Source organism: Pan paniscus, chromosome X (assembly GCF_029289425.2).
Source record: "Pan paniscus chromosome X, NHGRI_mPanPan1-v2.0_pri, whole genome shotgun sequence".
Lineage (NCBI taxonomy): Eukaryota > Metazoa > Chordata > Mammalia > Primates > Hominidae > Pan > Pan paniscus.
In genome coordinates this window covers 16,983,112-17,005,256 of record NC_073272.2, presented here as the reverse complement: position 1 = coordinate 17,005,256, position 22,145 = coordinate 16,983,112, and positions in this window count along the sequence as shown.

The following is a 22,145-nucleotide window of genomic DNA, read 5'->3' as shown; positions in this document are numbered from 1 at the left end:
AAATCTTTCTTTTGGAAGGAATTAATACATGTCCATTTTTGCTTTTGCGAGTGTCATGGCCACCTTGAGTTCAAGAGGGTGGAGAAATACAAACAGACTCAATGCCCAGAAGGAGGAGAATTTACAAGCAGCCCTAATGTTTACAACATTTGTATACTTTTCTTTTTAATTAAGTAAAGAAGAAAGAAAAACCAAGTGAGCAGACAGGAGCTCAGGCCTCTATGGTAACATTCATAAAAGTGTAATCAATATTCACGAAGTACTTACCCGTTTTCTTCCTCATTTGAATAAAAAAGTTATCTTCATTGATAGAACTGGAGTACCCAGAATATGCTGAAAAAGTAGGTTACTGCTTCTACAGCTATTATGGTTGAATACCTGGGGAAATATTTCAATAGGATTTAACATTTTTAATTTTGTATTCAGGTTGATACTGAATATACATCTATTGTTTTCAAATAATAATTTATTTCAAGAAAATATATGAAATTACTGATAATGCTATGATTAATGATGTTTCTGCAACTGTGTGCATGTGTCTTCTAGTAATATGATAGTGTGTGGTTTTGATGGCATCTGGAAAAAAGTGGTGGAAGAGAGAATTCACTATTCATTTCCACTCTTCAATGAATGCAAATGAAAGCAATGTTATATAAAAAGAGTATAAAATACTCACTGAAGAAAAAATGTGAAGGTAAATGAACCAGGAATTCAGGCCACACTATCTCTGAAGAATGGGTCTCTAAGTCCCTGTGAGAACTGATTTTGCTTACTCTGTGCAGGTTTGAGTCTGATAAGGAGCTAATACAGGGGAAAAACATTTTATCCTACAGAACCTAACTTTATCTTGCTGGAAGTCTAGGCACTAATGGGAGAATAAATTCAGGCACTCTGAATACATTACTGACTATTCAATTCAGAATTTATAGAAGAGAAACATGGTGCTTTATCAGTAACTGCTTCCTGCACCTGTCTATTAGCTGGCACATTGCCTAGTCTGGCTAAATCCTACATTCACTTGGTGATATCATTTAAGGCTCCTTTCTGCTATTGAGCTGTGCTTGTAATTCAGTGTGTCTTAAACCAGGTCTATGTCAGAGCACTTAACTCTTTGAATAGGAATGAGTACTAAAGGGAATAAGTTGAAGCCCGCTGACCAAACACCCCCAAGAACTCATCTTCACTCAAACAAATTAGGTTTATTGAGCTTGGTGCCTTAAGGGATACCAACCCCCAGAAGAACTCCAGATCTGGAAGGCCCTCCTTAGAGGGTTTAGACTTGTGCTAAATCTTCCAAGAAGAATTTAAGGAATCAAGACCTCTTCTAGATTCTCTGTTAACAAGAAGATAGAACAAGACAATTTGGTGACTGAATATCTTAGTAATGTTAATCTAGAAGGCAGGAAGATTAAAGCAAGGCTTGAATGGTCATTGGTAAAGAAGTGGCAGTCACTTATGGTGATGAGAAGAGAGGGGTTTTAAATCATTTTTGTGGTTATGGAATTAGCCTTCTCCAAGACATGGTCATAAGGTGGCCTTATGGAAACATAGTTCATTTTTTGTAAGCTTTACTTATGGTCAGTTGAGAATATCAGGGTTGACTTCAATAGGACTGTTTTTAACTTTCTCAGGCACACAGCTACTTTCTTGTTCAGAAGGGCTTTTGGACCTGTCTCCAGCCTCCTGTATTTAATTACTCTATTAGATTGACTTTCATTGGAATTTCAGAGAAAGACTAAGCTGTTGAGGTTTTTGGAGGAAAGAACCTCACCAGATATTTCTAAGCTGTTGTGGGGGTGTGATGGGCTTCGGGTAAAATACATGCTTACAAGGCCAGGCGTGGTGGCTCATGCCTGTAATCCCAGCACTTTGGGAGGCCAAGGCGGGCGGATCATGAGGTCAAGAGATCGAGACCATCCTGGCCAACATGGTGAAACCCCATCTCTACTAAAAATGCAAAAAAAAAAAAAAAAAATTAGCTGGGCGTGGTGGTGCGCGCCTGTCCCAGCTACTTGGGAGGCTGAGGCAGGAGAATTGTTTGAACCCAGGAGGTGAGGTGGAGGTTGCAGTGAGCCAAGGTCATGCCAGTGCACTTCAGCCTGGGGACAGAGCGAGACTCTGTCTAAAAAGAAAAGACATGCTTACAGGGGGAAGCTGAAAGTGATAACCGTCCAACTCTATACATGAGTTGACTATGTCCAGATGAGCACTTTTAGATGCCTATCACCTGTACTCACATGGAGGAGAAATGTGGTCCCAATTCCTCCTCTCTCCCTATATCCATATTCTCGCACTGGCCTTATCATAGTATATATTCTCACCTTTTGGTTTTGGCCTTGGCCATGTATCAGTAAAATTTTAGCAGATGTGATGCAAAGCAGAAAAGACTCTTTTGAGGAAATGAATTAAAATCAAGATCTGAAAGATGAGAAGAAGTTAGCTAAGCAAAGGAAGATGTCATGTGTGAGGAGGATGAGCTTTCTAGGAAGAGGCAAGAGGAGTTAATGCGATCTGGGAAAGGAGAGAACAGAATTCAATGGAGAGGGAGTGCATTAAGGTTGGTGAGAAAGGCAGGGATTAGAAGACAGTCTTATAGACTGTACAGCAGATTTGAAAATGTATCCTAATAGTAATGGAAAGCTATGGAAGAGAGTTTAGCTTGGGAGTGGCATGATCTAATTTACTTTTTTGAAAGATCTCTTTGTTTGCAGAGTTGTTATTATAATTAGGGATAGAATTTGGGACAAATGAGTCCTAGCATTTTTCCATCTTTGTCAGGGTGCCATACAATACACATTGACCCTCTCATTTGTTCCATTAAAATCAATGACTTTGTTTAGGCAAAGTGGCTCCTGGATATCATCCCAGAGAGGGGTTGAAGGGTTCTTCATAATGAAAATAAGAGAGTAGCCAAGAGGATTGATTTTGGAGTGAGCCAACAGTCCTTGGTGACACCAGGCCAAGCAAAGGAGGGCCATTAGACTGGGTTTAGAAAGCTATCGCTGTCAGTAACTAAGAGGATGCCATTTTCTTCCAAGTGTAACTCATCGTGAAAATGAGGTGGATAAGAATAAAGGGTATCTTTCTGTATGAGAACTGAAAAGACATAACCCTTTCCAGCGTAGCCTCTTTCTGATTATTCAGATTTAGATTTCATCTGGAGGCGTAGTTTTTGCTATGTCATATGTCAGAATATTAGATTGTCTCATTTAGAAACTCAAGAGGGCTGATATGACATATCCTTTCACAGGAAAACAAAATCAAGCCGAAAGTGAGATCAGATGACACTAACTCTTAGAAACTTGAAATTCTGAGAACAGGAAATGAAATTACAAGAAGAAAATTGGCTTGTTTATTTAGGTTGGCTTGTTTGTTTTTTAAAATAAAGAATTTTAGAAACAGTCAAAAATGGGCTGTGGATTGCTGATTTTGCTGGTTACTTTAGGTTTGGGGCCTGATTTGCCTTTATAACCTGATAGTATCCATGCCTTTATTTCCAGAATGAATAACTTATGATGGGAACTTTAGTTGCACTAAAGTTGTCTGCAGGCTAAAATGTTACATAATTGTTAGGAGAGCACATTTTAGGACATTGAACTGTGCAAAAGCGTAAACTGTGTTAAAGGTTGACAGAGGTTGTAAGAGCTTCTCAAGTAGAGAACCTGTTGACATTTTGGGCTGGATAATTCTTTGTTCTGTGAGGGGTTGTCCTGTGCATTGTTAGATGTTTAGCAGCAACTTGGGCCTATACCGACTACATGCCAATAACACCCTCCACACATAAACAACAGTAACTGTCAAAAATGCCACCAGATAATGTGAATGTTCACTGGGGTGCCAAATTACCCCACGTTGTGAACTATTGGACTAAATACTATAGAAACAGTTTGTGAAATGACTGTTGGGCAGATTTTAACCAGTTATTACTTTTCTTGACTATGCCCAAGTAGAAGATAGGCTGTTTATACATAGGTACAGAGCTCCACCCCAGCACAAGGGAAGACTTCCGAATATGTTATCCTATGGTTTTCATCATTGCTGAAGCTACGAGTGAATACTTGGGTGAAATGTCAAAGGTATTTGTTGAGTTTTAGAAAATCTTTTACTGGTCCCTGATGAGGGTGAAAGAATTTAAAAGATGTAGTGTGTGTGTGTGTGTGTGTGTGTGTGTGTGTGTGTGTGTGTGTGTGTGTAGATAGAGAGACTCAAGATCTATTTTTAGAAAAGCATGAGAAAAACTCTAAATTCAATGTATTATATGCATTTTATGCACGTGACAGAATATAAAAAACTAAATATCCATTGAAAAAATCCTCATTAAAGTAGAGTTTGCTTTTTCTATTTACCTTTAGATATTAGGGCAGGGAATGAGAAATGCTGTGGCTTACCAGAATGAAAGGCTGCTGGATGAGGTCATGTGTGATTATGTTTAAGAACATGCAGAAAGGGCCAAATAAAACTGGTGACCACAAACAAGTAGTAAAGGAAATTGAGAGGGTGGATTTAGAAATTACTTTCATTCAGAGAATTACTGGGATATGAAATGAGAAACTTGGCTTCCTAGAGAAATAGCTGAAGTCACCAAGTGTCAAGTAATTTGAAATAGTGAGGGATGACTCATAGCGTGTCTTTGTAGAGTTTGCCTAGCCTGAAATACTGATGGGAAGATTATTCCAAGGAAATTAATAAGATAAATCTAAATGTTAGCAAATTACCAAAGAGAGCTAAAAATGAAAATGGAGAATACAAATAATCCATTGTTTAAACAAGAATGAAACACCTATCTGCAAATAATCTTCCTGTATCTAGAAGTGATGCATAGTGGTTAAGGGCGTGAGCTCTTGAAACAGACTGCTTATGGTAGGATCCCAGCTCCATCACTTATTAGCTGTGTAGGCTTCAGCACACTATTTAATTTCTCTGCTTCAGTGTCCTCATTTATAAAATTGGAAGAATAATAACAGTATCTACCTTACAGGGTTGTTGTGTGGATTAAATAAGTTAAAATGCAAAGCAGTTAAAGCTTTTTTTCTTTTTAGAAAATAGTTTTAATTAATTCTACAGAGTAAATTTTAGCTATTATTATTAATTGAAAGCTCAAGGGAATATGATTTGCTTATAGTCATATAGTTAGATACAAATTTAGGACCTGGGCTTTCACTTCACATCATTTTCTCTTATGTCAAGAAGCTGTTCCCTTCCATATAATGTATCTGTGTATGGGTGTTTTTCATCTCTCTCTCTCTCTCTCTCTCTGTGTGTGTGTGTGTGTGTGTGTGTGTGTGTGTGTGTGTGTAGATTGGCAGAGATAAGAGCTAGACATAAAGGCATAATAGTACAACACAATTATGTATTCTTTTGTATCAGTTTTATAGCACTATCATATATGAGTCTCAAACCAATTTTATGGTGTAAGGTAAAAATAAATTCCCATTTTATAGACACAGGAACAGAGGTTCAGTAGAAAAGTTAAGCAATTTACCCCAGATATCAGAGCCTATGAGTAGAAAAAATGGAATTAAAAACTGGGGATTCTGACTCCCATTCTGTGCTTCTACCCATGGTTAAAGCTGAATGCAGCAGACATGACAGTAGAAGGGTAACTGGGGTTCCTGGAAGCACATTGGCCTGAAGTCCTGCAGGCAAGTGCTGTCAGGAAGGGACAGCATCTGTCTAAGTCCTTTCTCTTCTTTCTTCTGTAGAGAGCTCTTGAATCCATTCATTTAACCTCAACCCTCTACCCCACCCGCCATAATGTCTCACCTGGTTTCCCACCTTCTGACTGGTCAATCCACTTGCTGCCATAATGATGATTCTAAGGACCAAATCTGATCAGGTCACTCTTGTCCACACTTCCACCCTCATCACTTCAGGGACTCTCCATCCCCTTTAGACCAAGCAGCCTCCTCCAGGGCAATTACAGCCCTTCAAATCTGGCCTGTGCTCCCTTATCAAGACTAACCTATTCCCACTACCCCTATGGTCCCTCCATGGTGAACTATTATTTCAATCTTCTTTAATGCATCGTAGTCTCTTTTCTTCCTGCCCTCTGCATGTAGCTCTCTTGAAGCATTAAACACTTTGTATCTTAACTATCTCTGTGGGCTTTGAAAAATGGATAGTGTCATCAGGCAATGAAACTTGGGCAGAAGACCTTGGCAAAATCAGTCATTATTAATATTTAACAGATATTAACATTATTGCTCTGAGTAGATGCTATAAATTGGCCTTGTGAGAGTTATAGTTTCTGCCAGTTCAATACATTTAAATTCTAACTCTGGAGCCAACATTTTCTAAAGTCTCCTCCACACTTTGTAAATTGGAAAACCAAGCAACTCTCTGCAGAGATTCTGCTTTTCCACCACTCCCTCACCTCCTCCCCAACATAAGAGCCTCTCTGATCCTCAGAGAAGGCACATCTGGCTCTATTTGCAGTCTGGGCTCCCTTCCCTCAACGGGCTTGTGCATGCCGCTAAACTGAACAGTCTGGGATCCATGTCTTTCCATGGGCTTTCTTCCCTCATTCTCAGGAGTGGAAAACTAGAGGAGCTGGAACTTCAGGCTTCGTCCATAAGCCAAGGCTGGTGACTCTTCCCAGCTCTCTTCTAGTTCTCAATTGCTTCTAGGAATGCTCAAGATAACTCACAATGTCTCACCCTGTCACTCTAACTGGGGCTCTGCCTCCCTTACTCCTCAGGGGTGATTCATATTTTTGAGATTTATAGAAATGGCAAGAGTTTGTGAGCAGTGCATGGCTTATCTGGATACATTTTACAATAATAAAATGTTAGATCAGCTTGACCAAAAAAATGGAAGATTTATCTTAACATCTGATATGGTTTGGCTGTGTCCCCACCTAAATTTCATCTTGAATTGTAGCTCCCATAATCCCCACGTGTCATGGCAGGGATCCAGTGGGAGGTAATTGAATCATGGGGGGCAGGGTTTTTCCATTCTGTTCTTGTGATATTGAATAAGTCTCATAAGATCTTGATCACTTTTCCCTTCCACAAGATATCACACTGCTCCATTACATTGATGACATTATGCTGATTGGATCCAGTAAGCGAGAAGTAGCAAACACTCTGGACTTATTGGTGAGGCACTTGTGTTCCAGGGGATGGGAAATAAATCTGACAAAATTCAGGGACCTTTTACATTGGTAAAATTTCTAGGGGTCCAGTGGTGTGGGGCCTGTCGAGATATTCCTTCTAAGGTGAAGGATAGGTTGCTGCATTTGGCCCCTCCTACAACCAAGAAAGAGGCACAACACCTAGTGGGCCTATTTGGATTTTGGAGGCAACACATTCCTCACTTGGGTATGTTACTCTGGCCCATTTATTGAGTGACTTGAAAGGCTGCCAGTTTTGAGTGGGGTGCAGAACAGGAGAAGGCTCTGCAACAGGTCCAGGCTGCTATGCAAGCTGCTCTGCCACTTGGGCCATATGACCCAGCAGACCCAATGGGGCTTGAGGTGTCAGTGGCAGATAGGGATGCTGTTTGGAGCTTTTGGCAGACCCCCATAAGGGAATCACAGGCCCAGAAACCTAGGAGGAAAAAACGATTTTGTGGGCTGGGCCCAGGGCCTTGCTTCTTTGTGCAGTCTCGAGACTTGGTGCCCTACCTCCCTGCCTGCCAGCTGTGGCTAAAAGGGTCCAAGATATAGCTCAAGCAGTTGCTTCAGAGGGTGCAAGCCCCAAGCCTTAGCAGCTTACACGTGGTGTTGGGCCTGCAGGTGCACAGAAGTCAAGAATTGAGGTTTGAGAACCTCTGCTTAGATTTTAGAGGATGTATGGAAATACCTGGATGTCTAGGCTAAAGTTTGCTGCGGGGGTAGAGCCCTCATGGAGAACCTCTGCTAGGGGAGTGCAGAAGCGAAATGTGGGGTTGGAGCCCCCACACAGACTCCCCACTGGGGCACTACCTAGTGGAGCTGTGAGAAGAGGGCCACCATCCTCCGGAACCCAGAGTGGTAGATCCATCGACAGCTTGCACTGTGCACCTGGAAAAGCCACAGACAATACCAGCCCATGAAAGCAGCCAGGAGGGGGGCTGTACCCTGAAAAGTCACAAGGGTGGAGCTGCACAAGACCATGGGAACCCACCTCTTGCATCAGCATGACCTGGATGTGAGTCAAAGGAGATCACTTTGGAGGTTTAAGATTTGACTGCCCTGCTGGATTTCAGACTCGCATGGGGCCTTTAACTCCTTCGTTTGGACCAATTTCTCCCATTTGGAATGGTTGTTTTTACCCAATGCCTGTGCCCTCATTGTATCTAGGAAGTAACTAACTTACTTTTGATTTTACAGGCTCATTGGTGGAAGGGACTTGCCTTGTCTCAGATGAGACTTTGGACTGTGGACTTTAGAGTTAATGCTGAAATGAGTTAAGACTTTGGGGGACTGTTGGGAAGGCATGATTGGTTTTGAAATGTGAGGACATGAGATTTGGGAGGGGCCAGGTGTGGAATGATGTGTCCCCACCTAAATCCCATCTTGAATTGTAGCTCCCATAATCCTCACATGTTGTGGGAGGGACCCAGTGGGAGGTAATTGAATCATGGGGGCAGGTTTTTCCCATGCTGTTCTTGTGACAGTGAATAAGTCTCACAAGATCTGATGGTTTTATAAAGGGGAGTTCCCCTGCACATGCTCTCTTGCCTGCAGAGAGACGTACCTTTGTTCCTCCTTCATCTTTCACCCTGATGGTGAGGCCTCCCCAGCCATGTGAAACTGTGAGTCCATTAAACTTCTTTTTCTTTATAAATTACCCAGTCTCAGTTATTTTTCTTCATAGCAGTATGAAAATGGACTAATACAGCATCTCAATCTAGGTCCTTTGGTTCCACTCAAGTGTGGAAAGAATAAACTGACAAAAAGTCAAAATTCTAACTGCACATGTCCTGGGTCTTCAGAACAATTTAATAATATAAAGCAAATGAAAGCTTGAGGCTTTTGGATATTATGGAAAGATCTTAAAATTACATGGACATTGTTGTTCAGATCATAATTATTTTCTCAGTTAATTTTCTGGTTCATGGTGAAATTTGTCCACTACACATCACAAGCGATTATGATTTCTTCTTAATATAAAATGAAAATAGACTAAGATGGAAAAGAAGTTTTCGCTTCAATTGTATATGTGACATATTGAGACAATATTCATTGATATATAACCTAGAAAATAAAGGCAGAAGTCTGATTTCAAAGCATACTATAACTGGAAATATTCACATTCGTGTTCTCAAATATAAAATAATCTAGAATATAAACTTCATTTTTTTTATTTTTTGTTGTTGCCTTTATGCCTTTTAGGCCACTCATCTTTTTTTGCTAAGATTTGAAGTCTTATATTTACCTGTCTATCTTACTGATATGACTCTAACTTGCAGAGGACAGGGAATCTTTCTTTCCTGTTGGTACATCCAGCTTTATCACTGATAGAACCTTCAGCTAGTATCATAGGAGGCAAAAGAGTGTGATTTACAGTATAAAGCTCAACCAGTGGTGATTTTGCGCCTAAAGACGTTTGTGGTTGTCACAACTAGGGGGTTTGCTACTGGCTCTAGGTGGTAGAAGCCAGAGATGCTGCCAAACATTCTCCAATGCACAGATCAGCAAGGAAACAGATTTTCCCCAACTCTAGAGTCTCCAGGAGAAGGGCAGCTCTGCCAACACCTTGATTTTAACCCAGTGAGACCCATTTTTGACTTTTGATCTCCAGAACTGTAAGATAATACAATTGTGCTGTTTTAAGCCACTAAGTTTGTGGTGATTTGTTGCAGCAGCATTAGGAAAATAGTACAAATAGGAACAGGCAATTTGCAGAATAGGAAATAGACATGCCAACAACTATACAAAAACAAACTGAAACTCAGAAATTAAAATGAGACACTATTTCAAACCCATCAAACTGATAGTCATAAAAATATCTGACAATGCAAAATGTTGGAAAGATGTGATATGAGAATAACTTTTCTTACTGCTGAATTTTGGCTAGAAATATGAAAAATTTATTATTGTTAAAAATGTGTATGGCCTGGAGTGCCATGATTTTGCTTTGAAGGATAAATCCTTGAGAAAAATATGGCACAGGTTCACCAGGAGAGCTCTAGAACAATGTGCATTGCAGCATCATCTATAATTACAAAACGACTGGGGGAAACCCTGATTATTGGCTAACAGAGGAATTTATAAATACGTTATTCTAAGTGTATAGATTAAATGCATTGGTTATAACGAATAAATGTAAATAGACCAGGCACAGTGGCTCACACCTGTAATCCTAGCATCTTGGGAGCCCAAGGCAGGAGGATCTCTTGAGCTCAGGAGTTCAAGACCAGCCTGGGCAACACAGCAAGATCTTGTTTCTACAAAAAATAAAATAAAATAAAAATTAGCTGAGTGTGGTGGTGCACACCTGTAGTCCCAGCTACTCAGGAGGCTGAGGTGGGAGGATCGCCTGAGCTCAGGAGTCAGAGGCTGCAGTGAGCTATGATCACACCAGTGTACTCCAGCCTGGAGGACAGAGTTAGAAAAACAAAAAGAATGAATAAAGGTAAAATATATGTTTCAATACAGGCTGACCTTCAAAACACACTGTTGAGTATTAGAGCAATTCGCAGTCAGATACACACAGTATAATAACATTCATATAACTTTAAACACATAAAACCAAACACCGCATGTTCTCACTCATAGGTGGCAATTGAACAATGAGAACACACCGCATGTTCTCACTCATAGGTGGGAATTGAACAATGAGAACACATGGACACAGGAAGGGGAACGTCACACACCGGGGACTGTTGTGGGGTTGGGAGAGGGGGGGAGGGATAGCATCAGGAGATATACCTAATGCTAAATGACGAGTTAATGGGTGCAGCACACCAACATGGCACATGTATACATATGTAACAAACCTGCACATTGTGCACATGTATCCTAAAACTTAAAGTATAATAATAATAAAAAAAGGAAAAAAAAGCACCATTAAATGCTCATGGATGTCTATTTTTGTAGTAAAATATGAAACATAGGCAGGAGGTTGCACACCCCTCTGTGCTGGCAGTTGACTATGGAAAGTGTGGGAGATGGAACTAGAAAAGATGAAGGAGATTTCAACTACATCATTAATGTTCTACTGACTACAATGTCAAAACACAAAAATAAAAATAATGCATGAAATACTTTCCCCCTTTTTTGTTGGCTGGTACATAGGTGTTTCTTATATTTTTCTTTCTCTTTTTGCCTTAAAATTTTTAAAAATACAAGTATAAAACCCAAACGATGGGCGTAGAAAAGAAAGTGATCATATTGAAATTGGTTTAGAATAAACCCTAGGTTAAAAGTTATGTTCAAAACAGCCGGGCACGGTGGCTCACGCCTGTAATCCCAGCACTTTGGGATGCCAAGGCGGGCGGATCACGAGGTCAGGAGATCAAGACCATCCTGGCTAACACAGTGAAACCCCATTTCTACTAAAAAATACAAAAAATTAGCCGGGCGTGGTGGTGGGCGCCTGTAGTCCCAGCTACTCAGGAGGCTGAGGCAGGAGAATGGCATGAACCCGGGAGGCGGAGCTTGCAGCGAGCAGAGATCGCGCCACTGCACTCCAGCCTGGGTGACAGAGCGAGACTCCATCTCAGAAAAGAGAAAAAAAAGAAAGAAAAACAAAAAAACTTATGTTCAAAACTCGTCAACTCCACTTCAGAAACTCAGGAAATACCTTGATGCATTACTTCTGACAAGTTTCTTCAGGAATGAAATTAGCACTGGATTATACAAACATGGCATAACTGAGCATTACTCAAATTTGTATCACGTTTTTCAATCAAGAAAATTCTTTGACATGTATTATCCCAACTGATTTTCCAAAGACTCCTATCAGTCAGGTAAGGCAGACCTTCTGAACAATCCTGTTTTCCAGGTGAAAGAATGGAGTCCCAGAAAAGACAAAATGACTTGACCAAGGTCAGTAAGCAGCAAAAGTCCGAACGTGAACGCATGCTTTTTTATTCTAAATACCATGCTTTTTGTACTATATCAACTACCTTCTGGGATGAGAAAGAGCTGGTTCTTGTTTTGTTTTTGTTTTTGTTTTTTAAAGAAGCCCTAGATGTTTTTTAGTTGACACAAGCAGCATAAAAGTCTGTATTGTTCATTGGCCACTTAAACAAGCAAGAAAATAAGCAAACAAACAAATGATTTTTATTCTGGGTCAATATTTAGTACAGTGTTCTATAGAGACTTGTCCCAATGTTTAAACTTTATTGGATAATGTCCTGGGCAAGGAATTTCAAGATGGGTATTCATAAACAAGGAACAGATGAGGATTACTAAGATAATAAAATGTGGTAGTCATGTTAAATGTGGAATCATTAAATGATCCAGTCGTGTTTCACAGGGAAATGAGAAACATTAGGGGAAGTGGTAGCTGTCTTTAACTTTTTGAAAGATTTCCAAGTGGAAGAGAAAAGGAAAAATACAGAGGTAGAGCCAAAGTAAGGAAGTGATACAGTGATGCCAGCTCTCAGCTAAGACTATAGAACTTCTCAAATAGCTGTTCAAAACAAACAAACAAACAAACAAATAAACAAGCAAAAAACCCAACGATGGAATGAGCTGTCTCAGCAGAGTCTAAGCAGAAACTGGATGAATGGTTTTCAGCAACGCTTAAGAGGAAATGCTTATGCTTATTTTGGAAGAAGCACTTAACTAGGTGAGACAAATGAAATCATTCTCTGCCTATCATTCTCCCTAACACATGTCTAAAATGTGGAAGAAGAAATTTACTCACACAGTTCTGGAGTACCCTCCAGCAAGGGGCTTTGAAGTAATAGAGATTCCCTCTAGATTTTACAAATTGTGTGTGTGTGTGTGTTTGCCTGAAAGAGAGAATGGAGAAGATACACTTGAGAAGATGTTGGAGAGAGGTATCCTTTCTGGTTCTGTTGTGCAAACCTACTCTTGTAGGGTCTCTCAAGCTTAGGTCAGGTATGTGACTGAGAATGTCACAAAAGAAGGTAAAGGAACAGATAGGTATCATTTGTCATCGGGACTCCAGAGCTTGGTAGGAACATACACAAATAAGTGGACCTTTGTAGAGAATTGAGGCCAGATGGCTTACTGGAAAACTGATCACAGGATTCTGCATATAGCATTGTCAAATTGCAGTATTGTGAGTCAGTACACTGCTTAAGATGAGTATAGGATTGGGAAATGCAAGGGAGGAATAAGCCAAAGAAACTTGGATGCTTGAATTCATCTGTTACATCTGGAGGCTTATGTGGGAAAAATAGTAGGTTGACCTGAGTCATGTGGACAACAGAAAGCAGATCCAATATCTCCATTTGGTCCTCCATTTTCTGTAGAAATACAATACAAAATTTCAACACAACTTCCTTAGTAGGTTTATTTTGCTCTTCCCACCTTCGTTCCAGTATGCCATCACCTCACCATGTCCTTCTAGAGATACCCTTGGTCTTGCTGACATTAACATTATTCTTTCTGAAGATTTACTGTATGCACTTTAACTAAATTATGGTCATTTGTATGCACATTAAAGTGGGAGATGTACTGCCTTACAAATATATAATCTTGGCTCAAATCAGGACTCTATGTGAATTAGTTTAACTATACAGCAACTGACAAAAAAGCAGCTATTTTAAACCTGAATGTTTCCAAATTTTATTATAAAATCTAGTCATGTACCTGAGCAGAGTGAATACTGAACCATGCTGGCAAAGGTAAAAGATGAGGATGTTGCTTTATACCAGTGTGGAAAGAAAGCTCGTGAACTTGTGGAGCCTAGTTTTAAGAAGACACTACTCCTTTCTTTTTGCAAATTTCAAGGCAAGGGTGGAGGAGGAAAAGAGAGAGAGAGAAAGAGGGAGGGAGAGAGAGAGAGAGAGAGATCAGAAAACCTACCTACCTAGGGAAGTTTTCTCTAGGGGCTGCTTCTCAGAACATGGCCTATTTTGTCACAAAATCCTTTGGGACCACTGAAAATGATGGAATGGTAGGTACTCCCACTTCTAGTGTCGATGGCTTGTGATGCATCAAAGGAGGCTGACTGTCTACTAAATTAAATCATACTTCCTGGGATTACCTCAGTTTTTCAAAGAGGCCTTCCTTGATGCTCTGAGAATATTTAATATTGAACTAAAAATTATAGTATGATGAGTATTGTGGCTAACTCTCCAGAATCTAGTCTACCCCAACCACTTAGCCTCTAAGACAGTCATGAAAATTCCATCTTTCTTGCCAGTAATTATTTCAGGGCTGGGCAGGCCTAAGCTAGTTTGGACCAAAGACAGGCCGGGAGAGACTTGCTTGGGGTGTGTGGGAAGGAAGCTTCACCAGTCTTAGGAGAGACCCATGAAAAGCCTCCCTCTCACTCGAGAGACATAACTGAAGGTGGACGGGTTAGGTATAGATTCCTACCTGCAGCTGTCCTACAACTGCAAGGGGAGCATGCCTTAGGATGAATTCAACCCTATAGGCTTGAGAAGAAGCTATTTCTTTCTTTTTTATTTTTTACAAGTTTCAAAGCCTCAGATGGGAGAAACAGAAAGAACTCAAGTCCTTGATGGCACAGCTGAATCTCTGAAGCTCACACTACTTCTGGACTTCGTGTCCCATGTGTTATTACATTACTTCCCTGCCAAAGTCAGTTTGATGTGAGGTTCATTGCTGCCCACAGTCATGAACACCCAAAGTGGTACAAATCACTGGTAAGAATCCTCTCTTTTTGGCAAGTACAGCACAGCAATGTAATTAGCATGGATTCACAATCGTCATTTCTGAAGTGATGCTATTTAAAATCACAGGCACTTATCCCAGGTGAAAGAATACAATTTTTACCAACTATAATGAGATTCAACAATTACAGCAGAGTAATTTGGAAAACAGATGTCATGATACTCCCATCTTGTGCAGAGCTGATTTTAGTATTTTTATTGGCAATTCTTCACAAACTGCTCAGGGCTGCTGTAGCTGTAATTGATAAGACTGATCACATCATGAAGAACATTAACATGCTAAATTCATTTCAACTTTCAGGTTGCATTTATTGTAGATTCTGTGTGAAGGCTCTCATTGCTTTGACTTGAAAAGTTCAAAATAGGACTCAGTTTTACATTTTATTATCTCTACCTTAAACCATTCCTAGCACCCCATGTCTTAACATGTCTGGAATTTGAGTCTCAGGGAAGAAGGTGATTTTAGCAGTTTCTTGGCAAGCTGGTAACTGATTAGATTTGTTATGGATGAAACAGAGTGTCTAGGGCCATTACTCTTAAAAAGAAGCCAGTGGCATAACATCTTTAAAGTTAATGCATAAGCTGCTTATCACATATTAATATTCATGATTCCCAATATGTTAGTTTTCTTTCTTTGGATGGCCTTTCCTTCTTTTCTCTGCTGAGATCTTTCTTATCCTCTGATTTATAAGACTTAGCTCAAGTAAAATTCCTTCTTTAAGCCTTCTCTAGCTGAGTCATACCATAGATTGGAGGATAAGCTGGTGCCATATTGACAAAGCTGGGTCCTTAAACTCTAGCAGATCATTTCAGCACATAGTAACTGTGGGCAATTAGACAGTCAATGTTGCATAGCCCTAACTCTGAATTATAGATCCACCCTGACCTCTGAGCCTTATTTAGTGTTCTCATCTGTAAAACGGGGAAATTGATAGTATGTAATTCAAAAATTATTATGAGGATGAAATGGGATAATCCAAATAAGGCCTTAATCTAACACCTAACACATGAAGAATGTTCAATTAAAGTTGTAATAATTACAGTATACCCATAAGATTTCATTGGGCTGAGATACATACACTTTTTGGGTTTGTAGAATTCCTTTTATTTGTACTTTGTCCCAATTTTGCTTTTAAAAGAAAAATCTGTGTTTTATTTCCTTGGCTCTGCTCAGGCTCTGGGTTTCATATTTAATAATGGAAACTTCTCCCTAATCAAATGATTCGATATCTTCACAGTAAAAAGGGGGTAATTTTACTTAATTTATGTGGCAATTTTACTTACTTTATTATTACATATATGCACACATGTACATATAAAATCAATATTCATAAGTAACAACTAACTACTGAATTTCTTTTGATATGGCTTAGTGTGACCCCCTCGACAACTGCGGGCAGGAGGGTGTACATGCTACACATAACATGTTTTTACAAGACAAATGCTTCATGGGTTGTATAAGCAAAGTAGTTTCATTAGAAGCAGAAACGATTGTCTTGCAAGATAAATGAGGACCAGTGACACCCAAAATTTACTTTCAACGAGTAATTGCCTCACATTAATATCTTCTCTGGTTTCTGGATTATTCTTTTGAGAAAACACAGAATGATGGCTAGAGTGCAAACTTGGAAACTTAGATATAAATCCTGGCTCCACCACTTACTTTCTGTGTGACCTTGGGCAACTCATTTAACTTCTGACTGACTTCTTATTTTTTCTCAGCACTATTTTCCAACAAAAGGAGCTAAAGTATCTCCTCTGTTATCCAGTATTATGCAGTAAGGGGCTAACTCAACCTGACTTCAGACTTCTTCCATTGAAAACTGTTTTCGCTTTTGTTGCAGAAGGACTTTTTAGGTCACCAATTTCACTCAATACCTTACTCAATTAACCACTATTGGAAATTCTATTAATAATATTCAGGAAAAAATAGCATCACTCACCATCCTCTTCAGTTACTCTCAATCACATCACTAAAGGTAATAATGGAAAATAGAGACCATCCAGGAAGTTATCCAGTATTTCTAATAATTATTTGATTAAAGTGTGCATTCCTGGTAGAATATTTCTGGGATGAATTTAGGGGGGATTCCATGCTTGCATATTTATTAATGTTTACCAGGCAAGTGCTCACAGTGAAGTTAAAAGATGTGAGTGGAATCACTTAGCCAACTCTTGTCACTCTCTTTTGTTACAAATAAAATAACATATGCAGAGGGCTTTGAACATTCCAGTGCCCTGTATGTAAAGAAATCACGAAAGAAATTTTATCACCTTGAAGTGGATAAAGGAGAGCATGTAATTTATGTAGAAAAAATACAGTGCATAAAACCACAAATAAATTAAAAGGCAAACAGTAAAACAAGAAAAAAATTTGCAACACACATAAAACTAACTAATTTCCCTACTAAATATATTGGTCATGAAATCTACAAGAAAAGACAAACAATCCAATAGAAAAATAGTCAAAGGTCACAAACAGTTCATAGAGAATAAAGTACAAATATTTTATAAACAAAGGGATAATCTGTTTTGCTCCCAGTTAAAAAAATGAAAATAAAACATTAGTTACCATTTTTCACCTATCATATCAGCACAAAGTTCTATAATACCCATTGTTGGTGTGGGTATGGGTAAGCGGTAACAGGTGTAGCCTTGGGGCAATCTCTTTGGTAGACAATTTATCAATTTTTGTCAAAATTGCAAATGCCATTTAACTGAATGACGCCTTGTATAGGGATTTGTCTTATGTGTATTCTTGCATCTCAAGCATGTACAGAGCCACATGTTTGAGACTATTTACTGCATAGCACAGTTTATAACAGTAAGCGGCTGAGAAAAGTTTAACCATCCACCACTGGGGACTGACAAAATACATGATGGAACACCTGTGCAATGGCTTACTAGGCAGCTAATAAAAACTAGGTCATTAGAATGATCTCTAGGACACATTACTAACTAAACAGCATATTGATTAAATAGGACTAAGAAACATTTCAACCAAATGCAATACACGGACCTTGTTTGAATCCTTATAACAAACCAACTTTGAAAGTGCATTTATGAACCATTAAGGGAAATTTGAACACTGATTGGATATTTCCATAATACTAAATAGTTATTTTATTTTGTTAGGCTTGATAATGATGTTAAGGGTACGAAAAGAAGAACTCTTTTATTCCAAAGCAGCATAATGAAGCATTCTGAGTGAAATGATATAGTGTTTGGGATTTGTTTAATAACTATCTATGAATTATAAAGATTAATACTTGATGAATTGTGGGAAGGAAAAGGAGTATAGATGAGACAAGGTTGGCCCTGCGCAAAAGATTACTGTAGCTGGATAATGGGTACTTCATTAACTGAGGCTTTTTTGGGGCTTTGTTAAACTATTATTTACCTTTTGAGTGTTTGAAATGTTCCCTAATAAAGGTCAAAACTAAAATCTAATAACTGAAACTTTTAAAAGTTATGATAAACATTTAAAAACTAAACAAAACAGAAAAGGAAGGTAGATAATTATGAATATAGAAGGCAAACAATGAATCTGCATATAACTGATAACAGTTTCTTTTTCTGGGGAGGGAATAGGGAGCTTAAAGTGGAAGCAATATTTACTTTTCAAAATTCTGCTAATGTTTGAAAACAATGGTACAAAAACAAAGTGCTATACAAATATTAAATTTGCTATTAGAAATAACGTATGCCACGGTTAAATCCAAATAAGCTAAGGTTCTCAGCAGGGCCATCCAGTTAGCACATTTATTAATTTAGTCCTGCTTAGACTTCTGACAACCTAATTATTTTAATTAAAGTTTTAAGCTTGCTTGCAAATCATTTAGTACTTGGTAGAAAATGATAATACAGAAAACACATTCTTTTATATTTATTTATATATAATTTATTTAAAATATTTTATTGAATATTTTAATTAAATATATAATTAAATCTGCAGGCTTGATTTAATCCATGAAACATTTATTAGAATATATGTATATGTTGCATATATATAGAGAGAGACCGTGCACAACTTTTCAAATAAACAGAAAAATAGAAACATAATGGAAATCCACCACGTAGATTTTCCCATATTTTCTTCATCTATTTTGTCTGAAGTATTTTAAAGTAACTTACAGACATTATAACATCTCATCCCCTAAATACCTAAGTATGCATCTCTGATAAAATAATGAGTCTTTATATGATCATAATATCTTTATAAACCTAACAAAATTAACAATAATTCCCTAATGTCATATATAACTCAATTCATGTTCAAATTTCTACAATTGCCAAACCAGGATCCAATCAAGAAGCATCCATTCCATGTGATTGTTGTCTCCCTTAAATCTCTTAATCTAAAAACATTTTTTTCATTCCATTGACCTGCTGAAGAAACCAGGCCAAAAGTCCCCATAGGGGAGCATCACCAGAAGGAGATAAGTAGAATGGATTCCACCAAATGGAATGACACTTGGTTCTCTCCAGGTTTCCTGCTAGCTGAGACTGGTGGCTCTCCTTCCTCCTAGCGGGAGGTACTGCATATAGCCTTAACTTTCCACAAGGCTGCCAGGCTCTGTCAGCAGATGCTTTCAACTACCCACAGTGCTTGTCTGTCACTTTCCTGAGCCCACAATTCCCAGGCTCCTGCTACTTGCAAAGCCAGTCATGAAAAGAATTCCCTCTTTTATAATATCATACATAATGCCTTCTGCTCTGCACACATCCTAGTGTGGAAACTTCTGCCTATAAGTTCTAGCCTACACCGTGCAAAGATTGTTGGTGTTTTCCTAACACTTTTGGTGATCAGTGGAGCCCAACTGCTTCACATAATAGTTCCACTTCCTAGACTTGTTCAGTTGTTACCTCTTGGTGTCATTTTACTTGTTTCTCTATCCCCTATGTTTCCTGTAAACTGGAAGTCAAATCTTTAGGCTTGATATAATTAACATTAAACACATATTGGAAGGAACTTCAGTAAGTCATTGTGTGTATTTCCTATGACATCACCTCATAAGTTCTGATTGTCCCATTCTTATTAAAAAATGATAACTGATCACTGGGCTAAGTTGGTAACAACTGGATCCCTCCCTTGTTAAGTTACATTGCCCTTCTGGCAAACAGTTTGTAATATCTGAGGTGATTCTCTAATAACATGTGATTATTCAATTCCCCATCACCAGTTTACTTAGTGGTTTTAACATCTGTGGATAATCCTTGTCTGAATGAAGGGCTACATGAGAGGCTACCAATTGATGGCTTTCTAATTTAATCATTTATTCTACACTTGTCAGCTGTCATTCTAGTTTGAGAAAGAGCTTTCTCATTAGCTATGTTAATTTGGTTACTCAAATATGATTCCAATAGCAAACCAAGATAAATGTTTCTGTTTCTTCAATACAAATTCCAGGGTAAGTAATAGGTGTAATAATCTTCTGCAAAGATGGCAAAAGAGTGTTTTCTTGTTTCCTTCTTACAGACACATGGATTTTAATATAGTTAATGTATTTCAATCAGTGATAGCCATTTTTTGGAAGACATACCGTTTTCATGTATTGCAGCGAAGGTGTATGAACTTTCCAACTAATTTTAGTTGGAATAATATGAAAATTAATTTGAATTCTTCAAAAATATACAGCCTCATTATTTCTTTTGGATTCTTAAATGGCCCCAAATTTGGTCAATGGGAGCCCCTTCAAGCTAGCTTCCATGCTCTCCTGACTAAATCCCATTAATATTTGAGTGCTTCCTTGCTTTCTGGCTCAACAGGCTGTCTGAAGTTCACCTTGCATTTCCCATATCCTATGCTTAAAAATAGCAGTTTCTCTAAATAGCCCTGCTTCTCTTCAATAGTTTATAGCATTTAGGGATCATAGCTTTTGACGTGTCATTATTTCCAGATGTTATCAGAAGATAGCCTTAGAAGACACACACACAAACACACACACACACACACACACACAATGAGTATATCGATTTTTCCAGTTTAAATTTAACATTGCAGAATTTCTACTTATTTAGTTTTACACCTTTAGTTATTTTATACTGAATAATCTTGGGCTATATAATACACTTACTTTAATATACAAAAATAGTTTCAAGATAACAATGCAGTATTACCACTAAGCATAAAATTGCTGAATGATGTTTAAGATTTCTTTGCATTTCTTTTTTTCCTTATAATGTACGCTCTAAGGATGCAAAGTCAAAGGACTGTGTTTTAAAGACTTGAAATAATTATTTTCTCTGGTTATATTACCAATTTGATATCGAATTAGGTTCATTTGTTTTCAAATTTTAGAAGTTTTCTTCTTTTTTGACACTATGCAATTAAAGTTTTTTTAATTATGGAGGAAACCAGTTATTTTTATGAACGTGAGTTCTTGAGTTCTTAAGTTCTTAGCCAATCCTCCGATAGTTAACCTTCACTGTGGACCTCTGCCCAGAACTTCTATTCCTTGAATTTTCAGTCGGTTCTCCAGGCTCTAGGCATTGGCCTTTGGGTAAACCTTTAGAGTAATTATATATTTATAGATAATTATTGAATTCAGATACTTGCCTGAAAATATTGCCTGTAATTTCACCCCTTTTAATTTCTTCTCCACAAATTCTAGGTCATTTTCTTTAAATATGCTTAAGGGTTTTGAAACTGATAGTAGAGTACCAACTGGAAGGAGAATCACAAGATTTCAATAAAATCAAAAGGAGGTAGAGAGGCCCCTGGATGTGTCTTGTCCTATGAGACAAGTCTTCTCATAGGCAGAACTTGTTTTCAGCTTCTGCACACCCACGTGGCTGGACACATTATTTACAGTAGGCATTCATCCTGATTAGTCAGTTCTCATGCCTGAAGAGTCATGAAATATTTTTTAATATCGTTCCTTTTCAAGGCATAGGATTTCATCTCCCAAGTCAATCCTGTCTACAGTGGGAAACTTTCTGAATAAAGATAAGCAAGAACAAACTTCTTATGAGATTAAAACTTCACAAGGAGCCTGCTGAGTAAATCTGAACTGATTAAGTTTACTTCATATAATTTTATCTAAGAAGATTAAACATAGTTGTTTTCTAGTGCAAGCTAATTAGATTCTCCCTTGTGTCCACTGATGGAACACATATTTTGTTTTCATAAAGACAACACAGTTTTCATGGTAATGTGCCTCTGGCTCTGGCAGAGAATGAGAAAAGATGCTGTTGAAAATTGATTGCCTTGTTTTTTCTCTTTAGATTATAAACTGAACTACTGAAGGTGTTCTTGGAACATGCAATTTGGATGTACTTTACCTTTGAAGAGTGAAGGTGGAAAAGACTAAAGAAAGTAATCAATAAAACATTAAAATTCCTATAGAAATATATGGACACCTTTTTACCAAGTCTCTGGA